The sequence below is a fragment of the Clupea harengus genome, chromosome 1, assembly GCF_900700415.2.
Source record: "Clupea harengus chromosome 1, Ch_v2.0.2, whole genome shotgun sequence".
In the NCBI taxonomy this organism is placed as follows: Eukaryota; Metazoa; Chordata; class Actinopteri; order Clupeiformes; family Clupeidae; genus Clupea; species Clupea harengus.
In genome coordinates, this window is record NC_045152.1 from 27,252,385 (window position 1) to 27,260,086 (window position 7,702).

At 42.8% G+C, this 7,702-nt stretch overlaps 1 protein-coding gene across 1 annotated transcript in view; it reads left to right on the forward strand.

The window, feature by feature from the left end:
• The first annotated feature begins 3,592 nt into the window (after window positions 1-3,592).
• Window positions 3,593-7,702, forward strand: part of tmcc1a (transmembrane and coiled-coil domain family 1a) — a 25,778-nt gene continuing 21,668 nt past the window's right edge. Inside the window, exon 1 of the mRNA XM_031574212.2 lies at window positions 3,593-3,685. The gene's annotated coding sequence lies outside the window, so the exon portion shown is untranslated. The remainder of the gene's footprint in view (window positions 3,686-7,702) is intronic.

The window sequence follows — 7,702 nt, forward strand, 5'->3', positions numbered from 1 at the left end:
CCCTGTGCTTGCCAGGCTCAGGATCAATGCGGGTCCTCCTCCTCCTCCCCTGTCCCCATCCATCTTGAGAGCGTGTGTTGGCTGTAATTGAAAGGAGCTGCGGGGGGCCTGCAGAGGGGCTGGCTGCAGCAGAGCCGCTCGAGAGCAAAGGAAGATGGGGGTCTTCTGGCACCATCCTCTCCCACTAATGTTTTCCATTATCAGTGCTGTGCCATGGGACGGCAGGCTGACAAACAACCTTCCCAAATTAGGCAGGAGAGGAGAGGGGCTGGATCAGGAGGAGGGGGGATGACAGGGCTGGGGAGTGTTCGTCATCAACAGAATCAATCTTCCTCCTGGAAGGTGTTTACAGGAGTGGGTGTCTAAGCAGGCTATGACGATATGTATCTGTTTCTCACCCTCTCTTCAACCCTAACTCTGTTTTTCTCATACGCTGTTTATCAGGTGGAGTGCTTTCCTCCTCTCTTTCCTCTAGAGGACTCGGTCATTAATGGCTTTTAATGGATGTGTTTTGTGCTTTTATCTCTTTTTTTTTACAGGACCTGTAGTTTCGAATGTGCTGCTCCCCATCATCAGCACTTCCCTCACACACCATCATGGTCCAGCAGCTTCGGAGGAAACATAACTTCAATGCAACAGCACTCAAAGGTCATTCATGTTACACAAGACAGCAACACCAAAAGAGGAGAGGAAAAGAGAGAGAGAGAGAGAGGGGAGAGAGAGAGAGAGAGAGAGAGAGTGAGAGACAGAAAGAGACAGAAAGAGACAGAGAGAGAGAGAGAGAGTGAGGGGATAGTCCATCTCCGGCCTTTAATTACTCTTTAACGGAACATATTAATTAGCAATTTAACGCCATTAAGGAATGGGAATTTCATTTGCATGCTTGATGCTAATTTCAATACCACAATTTAATTATAATTTGCTATGATACCAAATAAAACCTCTTCCCCATTATATCTAAATCTCCAAAAGGTCATCCACCGTTGCAGGAGTTAAATGGTATATCTCTGGAAAAACTGATTTTATTTATATACTACATTTCAGCTAGATAATAGTAATATTTTTTCCACCCTGCTTTCTTAAATCATCAATGCTTGGTTATAAGAAAAACAGCACATAGAAAAGAATAGTTGTAGAAGTCAAATCTAAGTCCAGTAAACAGTCAAAAACACTTAAATCTACCAATGCAGCAGATTGCATATCACGTCGCTAGAAAGACGTATTCAAAGGAGGAATTTCAGAGTCCAGTTTGTCTATTCCACTGACATGAAGGGGGTGCGAGTCAGAAATAAGGCCATAGAGTTTTGCCCAAGATGCAGCTTATTTATGATGTGGAGTCAAGGACTGTTGAGGAAGGCCGTTCAATACTGGAGACATGAGGAGATAAATGCATGAGAGAGATATCCAGCACGTAGTAGTATGAGCTATGGGCAGGATTGTGGATATGTTTCAAATGAATGAGTAGAACCTAAGTGGAGTCCATCAAGGCTGATCATCTAAAGTAGGAATGGGACTGTAGTGTTGTCAATAAATAGGTGGAGTTTCAAAAAGCTGCTGCTGTACCCACAGGAATTTAATTAGCAAGCAGCTGCTGAACGTGTAAGTGGTAGGTAGGATTGGGGGCTACAGTATCTTCTCCATAAAAGTAGTGGCAGAGGCTATGGAGCCATATAATGTGCTTTAAGTTTCTGTGTGATAGTACTACTCTTACTGACAATACATAATGTAACAAATGATTGTCTCTTGGGGCCCACAGAGTAATCACTGTGATGAAAGGCTTAGCAATTCACACAAAAGCTCAACTGTATCTTGTAGTAGCCTAAATATTTCATATCAGAGTGAATTTCAGGACTCATTTTAGCTGTGTGTTTGTGTATGAGAGAGATGTAACTCCCACTCTATAAAATAAAATGTCTGTGGCTAGTGTTCATAGGCATTGCAAGCCTGTGGCGCTATCGCCATCTGCTGGGCCATTTCCCTAACTGAAGCCCTTTCACAGTGCTCATCGACAGCAAGCTGCTCCAACATTTGATGTACAACCTTAAACCAGTGACTCAAGTGGTAGTCAAGGCCCTAAGCCTTTCCTAATGTCTAATATGTCTACCCCATACCCTATGCTATTGTTATTTCCACCACCGACTTTTCTGTTTTTCATTTTTCTGTTCCTATTTCTTACCCCTGTAACAGAAACCCTATTAGCACACTGTTTACCCACTAAGCTGTTTTTGTATGTATCATGTACCATACCATAAAATGTTTGTATATACATTATACAATGTTTGTATATATATCATGTACATCTACCAAAGGCATGTTGTGTACATCTACCACTTGCTGTTTCCCTTCGCCTTCTGCCACACAATCCCCCCACCCCCCCTTTCCTATCTCCTCCCGGCCGACCTCAAGCAGATGGGTCCCCCCTTATGTGCTGTGGTTCTTCTTAAGGTTCCTTCCTGATTAACACAGAGTTTTTCCTTGCCCCTGTTGCCATAGTGCTTGCTCTAAGGGGGTCCAGGCATTGGGCTCTGTAAAGCGCCTTGAGAACATTTTATTGTTTTGGCGCTATATAAATAAAATTGAATTGAATTGAATTGATATTGATCCGTTCCCTGGACAACCCTCCAGACCCTATAGACATGCCGCTTCAGACGTAAAGCAGATGTAATGAGCTGAACTGGCAGGCATTCAAGGTTACGGAACACTGAGCTGTTAACTTATTAGGATTGTCACATCACTTTTGTCTAAGGAGAGAAGCACACAGAGTGCATATAGGGATGGACTGTCAGTCAAGAGTGGCAAAGTAAAGTGCTTTATACAGAAATCAGTGGCATAGATGTGGGCATAATATCTATTAAAAGATATGTAATAATACAAGACTAATAAGACAGATCTAATAAAAGCAAATACAGAAACTGATATGTTGTTCTCGCCAGATGAAGAGCTGTCTAAGCATTCTCTCCCATTCCAGATTTTTTTTTTTTAACTCATCGTTCTGCACTGATCACTTATCAATACCAGATGCCTTTGATGACTGTTATTATTCTTGAAAAACTTTTTAGTAATATTGTGAGGTTTAGAATACATTTTCATAAACTCTTTTAGTGTCCTGGGCGATTTTGTTAGATTTCCTATGACGTCCACCACGTGGTTAAAAGCTCTGATAAAAACACATTTTACATGTATTAGGAGTGTTAATATACAAAGTGGTACAATGGCTGTATGTGAATAACGTGGGTACAGCAACCAGTTTTAACGCACCGTGGGCTAACAGAGGGGTCGTATTCCCTACGGCCAGAGGGCGGTATTGCAACACTGTTTTGTAATTTTTATGCAAAAGATTTTCAAAGAATTTGAACGTAGGTTATGGCTATTATGTAGCATTTTGTCACTAACTGTTACATTTTAGGTTCTGGCCGGCACAACTATAGCTACCTCAAACTCTCAGCGTAACATCGTTTTTACCAGGCTGTGTAATGTCGCCATGGCTTTCCAAGCCTATGCCTCTGTGGAATTCGTCCAGTATTGTGTATGAGTCACCCAGTTGGATCCGTTTCATCTATCTGAAACAACGCTGTAGTTCAAGACTGGGCCACTACAGCGACAGAAGGGTCGTGAACACACGTTTCAAGCACGTCATCACGGGAGATCCAGCCAAAGCATTGGACGGACCAGCGGCGAATTCTCCGTAAGTGTCAATGAAAAGCTGCGAAACTAACTATCTCTTGTAATGTGAATAAAATAGGCATTTTGGAGGAAGACAACCACTGTTGATTGTTACAGGTGGCTGTCAAGAGATTTTAGACAAGTTCTTCTCAAGCTGACGGTGTGTCAATCGCGATCACCGGTGCCTGTTACAGGGTGTATCGCGCTCCACTAACTCACTTGATATATGGTGGAACACCATTCAACAAAATATGTTAGACAACTCATATCCTCGATTTGTCCACGCTGTCTTAAGTAAGTAGCCTAAAAAGTCAAGAAACGCCTTACCATATAGCAGCATCCTCAGGGTTGGGATGAGGTGCAGTTTACAGCCCAATCTCATCAGTTTGACTGATGATTGTCGAACCATAGAAATTGAAGAAAATGGAAGCGATAGCTGTTTGACAACTGATAAACATTTCGGGCCGCACACCTTTCTGTATCCACTATCCACTCATGTGTAGAAATAATCATGTAGAGGATGGTGGGGTAAGATGTGCCGTTTTGTATGTACTTAAGTCGACCTATAGCCAAGGGCATGTGAGACAGAAATAAAACTAATCCATACAACACAAGTTCAGGATGTGTGCCATGAATTTAAAGCCTTAGCAGTCTGCCTAACTCAAACTCAAACAAAATATGGGGTTCCAAAAACGTCATCTTGTGGCTCAACTTGCTCCCTGTTAGGGGTAGGTTGATCCAGCTGACAGGATAAATTGAGCCATCTGAGAAAAACTATTGTATCAACCAGATTTTAAAAGTATAATTCTAAATATGATTAATGTTAATAATTAAATCCTCCATTCTGCTGATTTTATTGGTGTTCATTAAAAAACATTACAACTAATTGGTCTACAGTTCTGAAACCTTAAGATGGTTTGCAAAGTCTGTAGAATTCAGAAATAAACATAGAAGTCTTAAATTAAACATTCACAGATTATTTGTTTTTCTCTTTCAGTGTAGACTCTCAACTGTATGTTTGGCATAATTGCAAACTGTTTAGGCTCTAAACATAATATAAACACCAACATGTCACACAATGTTTTGAATATCTATATAATGGCAAACTTGGTCACTAATGACATAAACACTAACATGTCACATATGTATGGAAAGGCTGTTCAAAGGCTGTTCAAAGAGCTTCTGTCATCCACAAGGAGGCAAACAAAAACTAGGGCCACAAGCACATGACTATGGAGCTCTTATGCGGCATCTAAAATATGAAATACAATGTCAGTTGCTTATGGTTACATGTTAGGATGCAACACTAATTTAAACACCAAAGATTTGACTCAACTTTATGTAAAGCAGTGGTTCATCTTACCCCCATGGCTCTGGCTCCTTTTGCATTATATATATATTGGTTATATAAAAATGATATATTGTTTATATATTGTTTATATTCACATACACACACACACACACACACAGACACAGACACACACACACACACACACACACCAAAAGAAAGGGAGAAAGAGGGAAGGTAGCGGCTCATAGGCACACAGCCAGTCATGGTCCTGTGCCGGTCAGGCCACCATGATGACGTCATGCTCCCCCTCCCACTAAGGAATTGAGGCTTGAACTCTTTGGTCTCCACTTTCCTGTAGTGAGGGTGTCACGCATATTTCCCTGACATTCCCTGCAGTCCCTTCTGCAGATGCATCGCACTGCTTCCAATCATCTAGTCACCTACTGTTGAAGTTGAATACAGCGATTGTTAAAGAGAGATATCATTATTTTGACTTACATTTTTATTTGCACTTTGCAAAACAACATACCTTAAAAAATCAAAAATGTCTGCTGTGTGTGTGAACCAGAGCAATGTAGTCTATTCATGTGTGGATGGTCAACACTGTGTGTGTGCAATTGTTTGAATTGCCGTTTACTAGAGAGTAATGATGTATGCGCTATGAGCTTCACTACTGTGTTATGCTGAACGTAACCTGAAGCCTGTTCTTGGTTTAGAGTGAAGTAAAGTTGACAGTGTGCCACAGAGCTGGTGTGTGTGTGTGTATATGTATGTGTGTGTGTGTTTATGTGTATGTGTGTGTGTGTGTGTGTGTTTGTGTGTATGTGTGTGTATGTGTATGTGTGTGTGTGTTTGTGTGTGTGTGTGCTTTAAAGCACTGATGTGGATGTGTGGAACTGCATAATAGTAACCGCACTGGTCAGACTATTTTTGTATGGTTGCGTATAGCCCCCTGTAACAGGTGATGAGAGAACTATTTCTGCAGTGTGACAAACTTACCTGCTTATGCTATCCCTGCTATGTGTTTGCGTGTGTGTGTGTGTGTGTGCACGCTCCTTTGTGCGCGCGTGTGTGTGTGTGTGTGTCTGCCTGTGTGTGTGTGTGGTGGGAAATGGTGTGTGCAGAGAATTTATATAGTCTAATTTCAGAGTATTAAATAACCTCTTGTTAGGTCAAGGTCTTACTCTGTCATTGACAGCAGCAGCATGCTCTTTAACACCCATCTCAGCACACACACACACACACACACACATTCACAGAAACATACCCGCATAGCGAACACACTCTCATAGCAGAGTCTTCAAATCCGTACCAGACTCTGCTTGCCTCAGATACACATAGGCACACACACACACACACACACACACACACACACACACACACAGACTGACCTACAGTCATACTCTTACACATTCTCACAAAGAGACACACAGAATGTACTGGACCATCCTCCCACTGAGGTGAAGCTACAGTGTGCCCATTGATGTGATCCAGCTGAATAGCGCTAGTCAAACAATTGCACTTTCAGACCACCCAGCCTCACTCAGTGCGTGCATGTACAAGCATGTGTGTGTGATGGAGTGTGTGTCTGTGTGAGTGCATATATGTGTGTGTGTGTGTGTGTGTGTCTGCCTGAACACCACTTCCAGAAGGGTTATTGTGCCTCTGTCCAGGCCGGTGTCCTGGTGCAAGATCACCTCTCACACAGCAGTGTGTGTGTCTGTGTGAGTGCATATGTGTGTGTGTATGTCTGCCTGATGAACACCACTTCCAGAAGGGTTATTGTGCCTCTGTCCAGGCCGGTGTCCTGGTGCAAGATCACCTCTTATACAGCAGTGTGTGTGTCTGTGTGAGTGCATATGTGTGTGTGTGTGTCTGCCTGATGAACACCACTTCCAGAAGGGTTATTGTGCCTCTGTCCAGGCCGGTGTCCTGGTGCAAGATCACCTCTCACACAGCAGTGTGTGTGTTTCAGGGGCTGCTGTGCTGAGTCAGCAGAACAGCTCGGACGTGCGTGTCACTGTTTCACACAGCGACTGATCCCGCCTCCCATTAGCGCACGGTTACATTGTCTTATTGTCACACCTTTTCCACCCAGTTCTAGCATTTGATTCAGCATGATTCTGTGCCACTGGGGCCTGGGGACTGTTTGTAGATCTGAAAGAGCACAAGGGTTCTCTCACTGTCAGAGGAACTATGAAAAAGCACAAGGGTTCTCTTACTGTCAGAGGAACTATGAAAAAGCACAAGGGTTCTCTCACTGTAAGAGGAACTATGAAAAAGCACAAGGGTTCTCCCACTGTCAGAGGAACTATGACTGGGTCCAGGAGATTATCCACAGCAACCAGATTGCTGCATTTATCACAACAATTATAAAGGCACACGAATATACATTTCCAATTACTGTTTTTGGGTGGGCTGTTGGTTGCATATGTGTGTTGTGAACTATGTGTTTGTGTTTGTATGTGTGTGTTTGTGTGTGTGTGTGTGCGTGTCCTCAGACAGCTTAGTCCTCCACAGGCCTCTGAAAGAGGATTTAGTAGTTAATATTTTAAAACTCCACAGTCAATCAAGAGACCATCCTCTTCCCCCACTCCCCTCCCCCCATGTCATGCTACTCTCTGTGTTATCGCATGAAAATGAAAACGCTGTGGGGGGATTAGGTTTACCATCTAATCAGGTGCACTTGTAGGAGGCGCACGTTGTGTGTGTGTGTGTGTGTGTGGCCTTGCGCACATGTTTTCATAT